Source organism: Lemur catta, chromosome 1 (genome assembly GCF_020740605.2).
Source record: "Lemur catta isolate mLemCat1 chromosome 1, mLemCat1.pri, whole genome shotgun sequence".
In the NCBI taxonomy this organism is placed as follows: domain Eukaryota; kingdom Metazoa; phylum Chordata; class Mammalia; order Primates; family Lemuridae; genus Lemur; species Lemur catta.
Genome location: NC_059128.1, coordinates 27,683,051 through 27,697,710, shown reverse-complemented (window position 1 = coordinate 27,697,710; position 14,660 = coordinate 27,683,051). Strand labels below are relative to the sequence as shown.

General features: G+C 41.1%; 1 protein-coding gene across 6 annotated transcripts in view; it reads left to right on the top strand.

The window, feature by feature from the left end:
* Positions 1 to 530: 530 nt before the first annotated feature.
* RGS6 (regulator of G protein signaling 6) overlaps positions 531 to 14,660 on the top strand; it is a 537,898-nt gene continuing 523,768 nt past the window's right edge. For 3 of the 6 annotated variants that reach the window (XM_045564571.1, XM_045564589.1, XM_045564556.1), the window contains exon 1: positions 531 to 697. The gene's annotated coding sequence lies outside the window, so the exon portion shown is untranslated. Of the gene's footprint in view, positions 698 to 893; positions 1,375 to 14,660 lie in introns of those variants that run through there. The other 3 variants (XM_045564581.1, XM_045564597.1, XM_045564563.1) reach the window with 2 other exon arrangements.

Genomic DNA, 14,660 nt, shown 5'->3' with positions numbered 1-14,660 from the left:
TGAAGGAAGAGAGGCCAGGCATTTAGGCATTTTAGTTCAAGTTTTTTTCCTGGTGACATAATACAATTCAAGAATAAATCTCAAATTTATTCTTGATATAGGTAACACTGATATTGCACACAAATCCCATGGTTACTATCCAGCACCAACAATCTTGTCCTTTCCCCACCTGCAGCTTCCTAAATCTTTAACCATCAAATTTCAAAAGTCCCACATTAAAAGAAAGGTATCCGCTCAAGTTACTTTTTCTCATTTTCTGAAACTTTTTTTCTTCTTCCAAGAATATTTGATAATTACTTTTTATTGTAAGTTCTTTTGTAGTGTTCCAGATAAGAATAATCACACAACACTCCAAATACAGCGTGTGGTGTACGTGCTGAATAAATAAAAATGACGAGGTTAGGAACAATGTCACTGACGATCGCGGTGTCCCGTTTTAATTTAGAGGGCGCCAGCTACACGTCAGTGAGGGATTCTAAAGCTACCGGGCACACAGCACCCCGGGCCAGGACTTCCTAAGATAACCTTGACGCCACTAAAGTTTCCAGACGGGGCCAGCTGAGAATTGACGAAAGGAGCCTCCGCCTGGTTGAGTCAGTCTCCCAGTTTTCTCGGCGGCTGCTCAAGTGCCAGGAATTTCTGGGCTTTCTCTTCCTCGGGCAAATCGCGGTCTCCACCTGCCGCGGCGCTGGAACAGGTAAGCCGGGCGGCTGCGCCCTTGGGACGCGCTCAGGTGCCCGGCCCCGCCCCGGCCGCCGGCCCCTCCCTGCGCGGCGCGGCCCGGGCCCAGGTGCCGGCGCCCAGGTGCGCGGGGCGCGGGGCTGCAGCTCCGCCGGGCACCCGACAGCGGGCGCCGCTGCAGTAGCTCGCGGGCCGCGGAGCTGAGCGGCTTCGCGAGTTGGGGCAGCTCGTCGCGCTCGGCCCTGCTCGGCGGCCAGAGCTCCGCCCGGGCGCCGGCTTCCCCCAGCCGCGGGAGCCTGCGGGCGCCGAGGGGGCGGACCGACCTCCGCGCACCCTGCCGGCGCGGGGCGTGCAGAGGCGGGCGAGGGGCGAGCGCCCGGGAGCGCGCTGGAGACACCCCGAGCGCCCCGCGCCCCGGCACCATGCGACCTGCCGCGCCTCCTCGCGGGCCCCGGGCTTCGCTCTCCGCTCGCTGAGCCCCTGCGCTCGCCACCACGGAAACTCGGAAAGAGGAGGGAGGCGAGACGCTGGAGAGCCCGGCGGAGACGGACTCGACTTCCCCTCCGCCCCAAGAGGCTGCGGGTCCCCGGCTCCCGGGGCTTCTCTAGCTTTATCATGAACCTGGCGCGAGCTTGGCTTTAGGAGAAATTCAGAAGCCGGAGGGAGAGTCAAGGCAATTCTTTGGTTGCTAAGGTAATTGTAGTTGTGACAAAAATGGGCAAGAAACAAATGGGGGTGAGGGTGGTTTAAAACAGCCCCCCCACCCCATTCATTTGTGTTTGTTTCTTCCCCGGGGTGTGGGTGCTTGTCCATTTAAGATGCGTGACAGGTGCCGGTGTGTGTGTGTCTGCAGTTTGGGACTGTAGGAGCACGAGCTTACATAAGTGGTTAGGCAAGCTGGCGTGTGGACTTGTGTGGGATGGGTGCAGGTCTGCATATAAATCATGTTCTGGGTTTCTGGGTGTGAGGCGCTCACCGACTGGGACGACAGTGCAGAGGAAGGTGCTTTTAGACACTAACGGCCTTCCCGTTTTGTGATCACAGGTAGGGCAGCTTTACCTCCAAAGCAGACGTTCATTAACTTTTTCTCTGAATAAGCTCGCCCATGTGTGGTCTGGAAGAAAAGAAAGTGCGTCTCTGTGGTGAGGTGTGGAGGGCCGGAGCGGGTAGTGAGGTCTGTCATTGCGGAACTGCTGTAGGAAAGGAGACGTCGGTATTCACTCTAGGAGGATGCCAAGCAAACTGGTCGGCGAGGACAGTGAAGAGACAGTGTTTACAGTCCCTGTCAGACTGCGTAAAAAGTGGCCCAATGAGACAGGGAAAGTGACCCAGAAAATTTAATTTTGGTCAGAATGAAAGCCGCTGTATTTCATTTTTTTTTTTTAAATTTGATGGAGTAGGAACGTTATTTTCTTTCTCTCTTGTTGAGACCAGTGGCATTTCTGTGCTACAAATTGAAGATATTTTGGGTCTTGTTGGCTTAGAATTGTTCTCTCAGTATTTATCGATGCTTAGGGGTTGGATCTGCAGCTCAGACCTGTTCTAATCAGTACCTTTTAGCAGCCCCAAAGTAAAACTGCAAAAATAATCAGGATCTTTTTTCTTCAGAGGTGGCGCGAGATGGAAGAATAAGAGCTAGGCTTGTAAGTATCAGAATGGAGTTTGAGAATGAGCTACAAGTTTGTGTGTGTGGTGTTTGTGAAAAAGTGTTAGACTAAAAGGAAACTGTTAGTTTTACCTTAATGTGTTAACAACAAGGCTCTTACAGGTCAATTTTCATAGGCAAATGGGTGGTTATGTGGCCTGGGAACTGGGCTGTTGGTGGGAAACTTTCTGTGAGTTGTGTATTCTTTATTCTTATTCTTAATTTATTAATTTTGCAATGAGTGAGACTACCCTTGTCAAGAAAAGTAGAGGACTGAGGGAAATTTTAGACTTTTTGGAGAGACACCTTTGTAAACCAAAGCTTGCATGCTGAATAGGGAAAGTCAAGATGATAAATTCTTTTTTGAGTTCTCTGACACTGTACGACTCTTGGGCTAAATTGTTGTGAAAATATGGTAATTTCATGTATTATAAACTATATATAGAAAGTCTATTCCCAACAACTTGTCCTTTCCTGAAAGAGTCTACAAATTCTAGAAATATCAACTATTGGGAGGTATTGTGATGAAGGGGAGAGCGACTGGTGTTTGCTTTTTTATATTCATTCCATTGGTCCTTAACTTTACTTCCGGTTTCCTTGAAGAAATTTCAGTTAACATTCACTGAATTTATATTGCTGACAGTTTCGGTAAAACAAAGCTAGTGTTTCTTTGAAGCAACAAATTTGTCTTATCACGTGAAACATTACAACAGTGCTTTTGTGACAGAAATGTCTCTTTAAAGGAGCCCATTTTAATTATTTATTTATTTTTGGCCTGTGGAATAAGATATCCAACATAGATATTTTTTTAAGTCAGCAAACATTTCTTGAGAAAGAAAAAAAAATTTAAGGGCATTTTGGTCAATGAAAGTTGCCAGTAATTTTGAATGTCTCATTGTCCACAGGGATGGAATTTTATTAGTATCCTTCTGTTTTTTATCTCTCTGATCTTCTCCCATGCATTTTATCCCCTGAACTCCTAAGACTATGCCAGGAATTGCTGAACATTCTGTTTTGTGCCAGGGGTTAAACATCAGGGAGAATGAGTAAGGAGTTGTGTGTCACATAAACGTTTTTCAAAAGGGATGTTCTCAGAGATCTCAATACTGGGATTAATTTTTTCTTTAGCTTCACAGTTAGCTTGACTTAACTGATAGTGCTTTGAACCTAGGAAAGCATTTGACCTCTTCATTTTCAGTGCCAGCTGGAAGGAATATATTTACTGAATTTCTTCCTCATTGTAACATAAGGCATGATATAAATAATTACTATACACACAATATCCTGCTGTATGGAAAGAAATAGAATTACAAAATAAACCTTCAGGTTGGGTGATATGGATATAATGTTTGAAAAAACAGTTTTACTTTTTCCCTGATTATAAAAGTTATATTTAGCTATTGAGAAAAATTCAGGAAAATACAGAGAATAAAAGAAAGATTATTCATAATCTCCCATGGAGGGTGAACCACTATGAACATTTCTTCAAACTGTATGTTCTTCCAGATTTTATTCTGGTTGCATTATTCATTATATTTCTACCCTTTCTCCCTCTCCCCCTCCAAATTTTTAAATCCTATAAATATTAATACAATTTGGAGATGTGTTAAAGGTTTGGAAAATTACTGCTTGCTTACTGGATCATTTTCGATAGATCAGCTTTTAATTTTTGTTAGTTGTCTTTGTTTTCAAAGAGAGTAGGTTCTCTCTTTCTCTTTGAAAACCAATGTTTTTACTTTGGGCCAGAAATACTTGGGGCTCCCCAACAGATTTAGAGATTAAAGCATCAGAAAAGAAGTAGAAAAAGCATTGGCCATTCAGGATGGGAGACCTAAGTTCTGGTTGCAATTCCTTCACCAACTTCTTGTGTGGTTTTTGGCCTCTGGGCCTCTGTTTCCTCAAAGGACAAATGACACTTTTAAATTTAGCTCAATAAGCTAATGAAATATTTGTTGCTTTGACATTTGATGAGAATGATCTTTGTTTGAAGAAGTCTTATTCAAACATAGATGGCTGGGGGTCACTCCCAGAATCTCTGATTCATTCTTTCTGGGCTAGAGCCTGGGATTTTATATTGCTGACAAGTCCCCAGATGATGCTGACTCTGCTGCTCTGGTGACGACACTGAAAACTAGAGGGTAAGTTTCTTGAGGGCAAAAACCCTGTTTCATTTTTCTTTGCATCCATCTACCCAGTGCCCAGCAATGTACCTGCCAATAGATGTTTGGTGAGCATTGGTTGAATAAATATCAGTTTTCTCCATGGGAACATCTTTCTGAAGTAGTTCAGATAAAAGAAAACAATCATCTAGAATTTGGAACCCTTAGGTATGTAGTAAGAGTAAAAACCAGTCATGAAACTCAGTTCTTCAAACTGCAAGGAAAGCAAAAATACTTACAAGTGGGCAGTTAAAATGAACATTAAACCTATTGAGTTACATTAAATAACTAGAAGTATTTGCTTGAGATATTACAAACCACAAAGCTTACCGAATACTTGACTGTTGCCTCCCCTGGGACTTTCTAAGAAGCAATTTATTTTCTACTACATACGTATATTTCAAAAGTGGGGGAGGGGAGTTCACTATTAATTACCCCAATTACTAAAGCAGCAGGTAAAGCAAGCAGTGGCACCTCCCCACTGTCCCCTTCCCACCAAGAAAAAGGCAGAACAATGCTTGTTAGAGGCCCACCACCATTGTATAAGATAGGTCTCCATTTTATAATTGAGGAAACTCAAGACTTAGAGAAACAGATTAACCTGCATAAGCCCACAAAGCTAATAAGTGGCAGCATCAGAAATCAGTCCTAGGCCTCTTAACAGCAAAGGGTGTTGTGCTTCACCACTTCCCTCTGCTAATATGGAGTGAGTGTATTCGATATCCAGGAGATTCTGGTTGACTAAAATACCCCAGTGAGAATGTTTGGTCATCCTTACATGGCTACTTTTTGGACAGAAACCTAATCTTTTCCTTCTACTTAGGTGTCAGAAACATAGTATACAAAGAACACCCATTTTTATGTATGTAGACTTTGAAAAAATGTGTAAATATTTGAATATGAACAAAGTAGGTGCTCATTTAATTCAGGCTATTAAAATGAGTTATTGTGGAGGCTAGCTGTCTGGCTTCTCTAAATGGTTTGGTAAAACCATCAAAGGGAAAGGTTACCTTTAAATTTTTGCATAGTACAGTAGTACATATTCCCTTATTCACTAGTATCTGCCCTACCTGAGAGGCTATTTTCTTGCCCAGGTGGAAGTGTGTATTACTCAAAGCTTTCTGAGTTGAGGGTCTCCCGTGTGAATGGGAGCTAGTGGTGGCACTCCTTTGGATGTGCCCAAGGCCCTTGTGTTGCATTCACGGAGATCTGGCTAGCCCAAAGCCCAGACAGAGAACTGCTATTATTTGCTCTTAAGGTAGCACAATAAGCATTTACACACATTGTTAATTGTGTTTTGGAGCCTCAATTTACTCATTTGTAAAATAACAATAAAAAATATACTTCTTGAGTATGTTTGACCATGAGGAGAACACAGGATCCTGTATAGAATACGGGGCATAGGAGGCGTAGTTACTTAAGAAGATGGAACTGTCACTCCGCTGTATCTGTTATCTGATAATTTTGATATTGAGTCTGTTGGGAAATAAATGTTTCAGGGTAATTGTTCCTTCATTTTTCTGTTCCTGAGGACTTGCTGTATCAGTCTAGCATTTGAGGGACTCCCCCAAGTCTCTTTCAGAATCCTGCTCTGTAGTTCTAACATTGGGATCGAGGAGGCTTGCAGAAAGCAAGTGGCCCAGCCGTCCAGTAGGAGAAGGCAGAGTGGGAAGATCTCCTTTGAGGTAGCCAAAGATGCCTTCATTTCCTTGAAGCTGAAGGCCGTTAATCATCAGCAGGAGGAGAAGTAAAAAAGAGGAGACTGCTGCTATAATGGTGTTGCTTATGCCAGACACCCAGAGCAAGCCCATGTTTTATTTTTTCTCTATCTCCTTGTATTTCTTATAGTGCTTGGCACATAGTAGGAGTTTGGTAAATGTTTGCTGAGTTGTTGACTTGCAGAGTGACAGCTATGGGTGGGAGTGAATGGGAGGAGGGATGGGCTAGTGTGGGTGTGGATGTATGGATTGGTATGAGTGTGATGCAAGATGCAAACAGCTATAACCACCATTCTGATTGCTCGCTTGATTTTACCTGGCTAGATCCACTTCAGACCCATGATATAGTGGGACCTTCATCTTAGCTTCCAATTATTCATTAGTGTTTGTCTTCCCCATGGGGCTATGATCTGTTCGTCTGGCTTTTTTGTTTTGTTTTATTTTTGGCCATATTTTTTACCTCCATGCCCAGCACAAGGCCACAAACATCGTAAATGCTTGATAAAAGTTGGTGCCCAACCAAAAGTTGCTCAGCCTAAAAGCTATGGATGTGTCCTATAGTGGTAGGCTGATCTTATAAAATAACAAAAGCGTTTGTAAAACTTTTTGTAGTTCAAAGTCCTTTAACAGTAGTTAAAGGTGGTATAACTCCCATTTTACAGATGAGGAAACTGAAGCTGAAAAGAGGTTCAACCACTTTGCCCTAGATCAGATAGTCGCTGAGTAAAGGAAACAAGACTTAAACTCAGATCTTATCAGACCCCAAAGTCTTGACCTTGAGATAATTTCAGCTGTCTTGGAGAGATGATAGGAATAAACAGAAAATTAGTAATAAAGAATGTTAAGCGACAGTTTAGGAAAGAATGTGTGGAATTTTACAAGTCGGATTTGGTAACAAATAGATGGTGAAGACAGTACATATAGTACAGTTCAGTTCAGAGAGAGGGCATTTTATCAGCTCTGGAAGACACAGACTTTGGGAAATAGGAAGAAATTTCCTAGGTGAAGAGAGAGATAACGGCAAGATTTTCATGTGTGAGGTGTTGGTGATACAGTCATTTGTCACTTCACTACGAGGATGTGTTCTGAGAAATGCGTCCTTAGGCAGTTTCGTCGTTGTGCGAACATCGCAGAGTGTACTTACACAAACCCATATGGGATAGCCTGTGTGGTCTGGCCTATTGCTCCCAGGCTACAAACCTGGACAGCATGTTGCTCTACTGAATACTGTAGGTAATTACAACACAATGGTAAATACTTGTGTATCTAAACACATCTAAACATAGAAAAGGCCTGAAATGTTCTGTGGTGCATGACTGCAATTGCTTTTTAAACCAATTATTATTTGATTTCAGAGTAAGAACTAATATTTGCAATCTTCGTAGTCAAAGCCATCCCAGACCACCCTAGCTGAAATAGTAACTCCTGCCCCTGTTCATTGCTCTTTGTTGTCTTACCTGCTCTATTTTTGATCATAGCTTTATCACCATGACATTGCATTCTATGCATTTATTTACATATTGTCTGTCTCCTTCCACTGGAATATACATTCCATGAGAGCAGGGACTGTTTCATTTCCTGTCGTAGCTCCAGCATCTGTCACAGATTCTGGCTCATAGTCATGTTTAAGAACGATTTGTGGAATGAATGAAGGAAGGAAAAAGCATTACAAAATGGGTTGCAAACTCAAATGATAGGACCAGTTAGGGAAAGGAAATGAGGGAAACAAGTGGGGTTTCTTTCATAACGGTAACTTAAGTTGTATTTTTTAAAATCAAAACATGCTTTGTTTGTGTGATTTTACTCCCAGAAAGAAATACATTTATACCCATTTTTCTTTAAATATGGGGCCCTCTGACCCATTTAGAGAGAGACATGGGTACCAAATAGCATTTCCTTTATGCTAAAAGCAAAACTGCCATCCATGTGCGATGATGAATGGCATCTAGCTCTGGACCTCAGAGAGGTTGGGAAGGCTTTAGGGACAGGGAAGGACTGTGTTAAAGCAAAAGGTATGTGCTGCTCAGAAAGCCCTGTTGTTGTTATGTCTTAATCCATTTTAAAATCACTAACAACTAATTCCAATTAGAAAAATATTATATAGATCTACACTGCCTAATCCAAGAGAAACACTTGTTTGAGTGCTGTGTTTTATCTATTTGTGACTTCTCTAGAAAAAAGACAAGTTTAAATAAAATGTCCAGCGTATTTTTCCTCTTAAACTGCTATGTAAGTGCTACTGTGTCCAGATTCCAAACCAAGCAGGAAGGTGCCATTATGTTGTTTTGCTGACCATACATCCTCATACAAAGACTGATTCAGCAGCTGGTCAAAATAGAAAGGACACATTCACAAAAAATAAATCTATTGATTATATTTTAGACTTTTTATTTTAGGGAGAGGCACTTTCATTTTCAGTATAGCAATATAGCAGGTAGTTTAGGGCTGCAGTACCCAAACCCCAGGTCATGCCTGAACGAGCCCTTCCCTGTCTGTGGAAAAATGAAAAAATTGTCTTCCATGAAACTTAGGACCCAGGCTGCCCAGCAGGAGGTGAGTGGTGGGCAAGAGAGTGAAGCGTCTTCTTCCGTATTTACAGCTATTCCCCATCACTCGCATCACCGGCTGGGCTCTGCCCCACCCCCAGCCAGCACACCCCCCATCCATGGAAAAATTGTCTTCCATGAAACTGGCCCCTGGTGCCAAAAATGTTGGGACTGCTGGTTTAGTGGCTTGGCTGCTGTTTTCTGCTTATAGCCAGGGGTATGTGACATGAGACAGAGTAGCTTAACACTCTTGATCTGTGTTCTTCCCAGTTGCAGAATAGGGCTGAGAAATCGTGATTGCGTTGAAGGCATTACTGAATGAGAGCATGTACCTGGAAACAAGCTTGGGGTTAGTCAGCTCTTCATGGGGTTGAGGGGTGGGAGGTTTCCTACCCCAGGTCACAGGTGGCCTCTGGTCTCCACTGCTCTTCCCTGTTCCTTGTCCTTATCAGGCAATATGTCTGTCTCCCTCCCCAAGACCCTTTTCCAGATGATGATTGATCATATATATGTAACTCCTATGGTCAAGAAACTTAAAATTCTGTGGGAGGAAAAAGATGGAGAGACAGAACACGGTAAGGAAGGCACATGTAAATGGAACGGAGGAGAGAGGACTTCCCACTGAGAGATTTCACTGAAGAGACTGAGTGAATGAATTAGACCTTGGAGGACCAAAGGGTTTGGGGCCTGCAGAGATGGGACCAGGGGACATGGTGGCAAGGGTGTGCCTGGGGCATGTCAGAGTAAATAAAAGCATAGAGGTGACAAAGTATAAGGAATGTACAAAGAATACTTAATACCCACCCCACCAGCCCACATGGAGAGTCAGGTCCTTAAAAACCTTTCTGGTAGGAGAAGTCCCTGCTGGTGAACTTAAAACTTTAGTGAAAACAGGGATAGGGGAAATCTAGGTTGTAAGTAAAACTGTTTAATAAATATTTGTCATATTGACACAAAGTGAAATAGGAAAACAAAAGTGAGTGACATCTTACTCACCTTATGTTTGCAGTAGTGGGTGTGCCACCATGACTTTCCAGCTACTCCTTCCTGCTCCCCAGAACATCACTCCCCTGCAGCAAAATGCTTACAGGTGGTCTTGCCCTGTTACTGCCGGTGCACGATTCCCATGCAAATGGGCATTTCCCCCCCACCACATCAGGTTCTCTGTCCAGGAGTCCAATACCTTTCAGGATTTCAAACTGAAAGAAGTTGACCCCTGACTCCTGGGGCTCCCTGGGGCTCAAGGGTAAAGTGGATACATGTTGGGATAAACTTTATTTAACAAACTGGGCATGACTGATTAGGAAGTCCTCAGATACCTTGCTCCGATGCAAAGGGTATTTAGTGTCATGCCAATGCGTCTGCTTGTCAATTCCAGGTTTTCATTTTTTGGGCTTCCTTTGGCTTTCAAAGCTTCTGTACAAAAACCACTTTCCCTGCCTGCCCTCTGCCTTAAAACCCCCTTCCACCACTTAAAAAAAATCTGTTTCAAATCTGCAGTTTCCGGTATTTTCTAATTATCCTTAACAGAAGTGACCATCAGGCTATCAAAAATGTATTTGGAAATAGGTTTAAGTTGATCTTCGCTTATTGGTAATGCTTGGTTTGGGAAACTTTTCTGTGGTTGGGACTGGCCATGTTGTTGGATATATGGAGACAGAGCAGTGATTGATAAAACTAGAAGTGCAAGTCGGGGCTGGCCTGTGGAGGGACTGGAATGCCACTTACATAGGATAATTGTGATGACAGTGGTGGTGATTCAGGGCTCACTTGGACACAGACAAAAACAAAACAACAACACACACACACAAAACCCCAACAATACCCCTACTGAACCCAAGAAAAGTCCAATATTTCAAGCAAAAATAAATTTAACTAGCTATCTATGAGAATTCAGGCGTGGCTGGATCCAGGGACTTCAACGACATTATCAGCTCTCTTACCTGACACCTTTTGTTTTCTTTCTCCCTCTGTGACACTAGAGAAAAAGAAGATGGTCACTAATATTCCCACCCTCACATCCTTTCAATACAGTCACCTCCTGGGGAAGGGACTTTCTTTCTTCTAGTGCCCTTATCTCAGTCTCGGGGAAGGACTCTGGTCCAGATTAGTCACATGGCTATGTTGGGCCAATCTGCGTGACCAGTGATAAGGTGCACTCTGGCCGGGACAGTTCACAGGCCTGTCTTTCTCTACTAGAAGAAGATAATTTGATAGGAAAATATACTAGGCAATCAGAAACAGGAACTGCCTCAACCTTCTAAACTTGCTGAAGAACTTTGTATTTTATCTGTTGGGCAGTAGAAAGTTATTAAGAACAAATGCAGAGTATTTCAGTCCTTGGGAGAGTTCTGAAATGTTTTATGAGTTGGAAGACTTTCCAACTCTTGGAAGATATTGTGAAGCATTCCTTTAATTGTATATTTTAAATCTCATTTCACTTCTGTGCTGTTCTGTCATTCAGTGATTACTGCTTCTTGTCTGTGCCCACTGCACAGACACAGGGGGAAGTGCATGCAGTGGTGACAGACACCACCACTTCTGGCCCCCTTGCCATCCCTGCAACCGTAGCCCTGCCATTGTAGCACTTTCGTATGGCTGTACCTGAGATGGCTCAGATATCAACTTAAGGACCAGATATGCTGTATCCTTCTCTCAGATCTGCCTTTATTTGCAGTATTCTTATTTAAACATACAATTCTATTAAATATATTAATATTTATAGTAAAGTAGACAAATCATTGCTCAATGAATTTTCCAACAGTAAACGTATCCATGTTCTCTCTCCCAGATCTAGAAATAGAATATTACCATTCCCCCAGAATCCACCTCCTGAGTCTTCCCAGTAAATACACACCCTCTTTTCCCCAGTGGTAACCACTAACCTGGTTTATTTATTTACTTTTTAGGAGACGGAGTCTTGCTATGTTGCTCAGGCTGGCCACGAACTCGTGGGCTCAAGCACTCCTCCCACTTTAGCTTCCTAGGTAGCTACCACTAACCTGATTTCCAACGCTATAGCTTTTTCACTTTTTAAATATATGAAATATATATGGAATCCTACATATATGTATGTATTCTTTTTTGTTTTCTGGATTCTTACATATAGCATTCATGTGATGCATGGCAATAGTTTATTCATTTTTTTCTTGCTATACAACATTTTACTTTGTGATATTCCACAAACTATTTATTGATCTACCATTGATGGACATTTAGGACTTTGTCCAGTTTAGGGATATTATGAATAGTGCTGCTGTGAACATTTTCTATGTGTTTCACGGTGCACATATGAATGCATTTCTGTTTGGTATACACCTAAGACTGTTTGCTGGGTCATGGGGTATGCGTATGTTCAGCTTTAGTAGGTCCTTACAAAGAGTTTTCCTAAGTGGTTGTACTTTTTATACTCTTAACATCACTTTATGAGTGTTTTAGTTTCTCTATATCCTTGAGAAGACTTGGGATTGTTAACTTTTGAATTTTAGCCATTCTGGTGGATATGTAGTGGTATGTCATTATGGTTTCAATTTGCATTTCTCTGGTGACTAATGATATTGTGCTTTTTAAATATTTTTTTGCCACTTTTATTCATCTTTTATAGTGCCTGTTCAAGTTTTTTGCTTATTTTTCTACTGGATTGATGATCTGTTTCTTGTTGAGTTGTAGGAGTCTTTTAAAAAAACAAATTCCTAATACAAATAGTTTTACCAGTGATATGTATTTAAAATATTTTTTCCCATCTCTAGTGGCTTGCCTTTTACTCCCTTTAGATGAATAGCAGATCTTTTAATATAATCCAATTTATCCATCTCATCCTTTATGGTTATTATTCTCTGTGCCCGCTTAAGAAATTTTTGCCTACCCTAAGGTTATGAAGCTACTCTGTTTTAATTTTTAGAAGCTCTATTATTTTGCCTTCTATCTTTAGATCAAAAATCCACCTGGGGTTGATTTTTGTCTATGGCATGGAAAATACATGTGTATTTATTTTGTTTTCCATATGGATATCCAATTAACCCAGCACCACTTATTGAAAAATCTCATCATTTCCACAGCCCTGAAATGTCACCTTTGTTGTCAATCAAGTGATCCTACCTATATCGGTCTGTCTCTGTGTTTTCTAGTCCATTTTAATTTTATATTTGTCTATCCTAATACTGATGCCCCACTGTCTTAATTACATGAGGTTTATAATAAGTTTTGATATCCAGTGGTGTATGCACTCAAGCTTTGTTCTTATTTGAGAATAGTTTGGTTATTCTTAGCCATTTGCATTACTATGTAATTTTTAAAATCATCTTTTGATAGGATTTTGATTGGGATTGCATTACCTCTCTAGCCCAAAAGGGCAATAAATGAATGTCTTCACAGTGTTGACTGTTTCAACCCATTAATATGGTAGATCCCTCTGTTTATTTAGATCTTTCATTTCTGTTAGTGTTTTTGTATCCCTCTGTGTTGTAAAAGTATTGCACATCTTTTTAAAGACATACTTCTAGTATTTGAAGTTATTTGATGCTATTATAAGTGGTAACTTTGAAAAACATGTTCTCTGATTTTTTTGCTGATATATAAAAATACAATTGAGTTTTACTTATTGACTTTGTATCCAGTGACTTTGCTAAATTAACTTATTAATTCTAATAGTTCTGTGCAGATGATTTTGAATTTTCCATGTATACAATTAAATTACCTGCAAAACAGTTTTTACTTTTACCTTTCTAATCACTGCAACTTTTGTTATTTTTTTTTATTGCCTTTTGCATTGGCTAAGACCTCTAACATAATGGGGAATAGAAGTGGTGATAATGGGTATCCTGGTCTCATTTCTAATCTCAGTGGGAAAGTTTTCAGAGTTTGGCTATTAGATATTGTGGTTGCTATAAGTGTTTTACAAATACCCTTTGACAGATTAAGCAAGTCCCCTTACATGCAAATTTGACTAAGAATATGTTCATGAATGCTCTTCAATTTGTTGACTTTGGCTCAATACCTTAAAGCAGTAGTTCCTGGAATATCAGGCTCACCTCTGTACCTGCCTTTCTCTTGGATCTTGATCCCGTGTGTACTCATTGCCTTGGGAACTCTTTTTTAAATATATGTTTTATCCACCTTTTCCAGTTGTTCTTAAGAGTTGATCCATAACAAGCTAGATCCTCATTGTAGGAAGTGGTACTGTACATTCTAATTGTACTATTTTTGTCTTCCATCTATATGGTATGAGTAAAACTGTAAAACAAACCCCCAAGAACCTATTCAATTGTTATTTCTTTGACCTATAGTGCTTCTGGCTGGTGAATTTTGTGAACAGATCTTTCTTTTGTTAAGTTTTGCTATCTTAAGAGGAGGAAAAACCTATTGCTGCTCCAAATGTATACATTATGGAGGCATAGTGAGATACACCATATATTACATTTAAATGCCTAGTTTTAGGGTATGAACATACTTATTTTACTTGTTCTTTAAAAAAAGAAAGAAAGAAAGAAAGAAAACAATGAGATCCCAAGAAATAAAACTGACATTCTTTAAAAAAAAAAAAAAGCCAATCGGAGTGCTTTTCTTCTTGGGTCCCCTGGGAACATGTCATCCTCTTCATCTCTTAGTCATCCCCTTCTTGTGTATAAAAATTGGCAAAGCTTCTCTGTCACTCCCACTTCTTTTCTAGCAGTCATACACTCTTTCATGTGAAATAAGAGAATAATAAAATTTTACTTCTGCAGTCCCTACCGTCTGTAGTATGAGAAGCTATAATCTTAGATCCCATCCTTATAAAATGTCAGTCCCCTCATGTGAGGGGAGAGGCATTTGGGATCTTAAGACCCAAGTTCTAATGTTGGCCGTATTACTAACCAGCAGATCATTCGAATACAACTTGACCTCCTCAGGCCTTAGTGTCATCCTCTGAAGA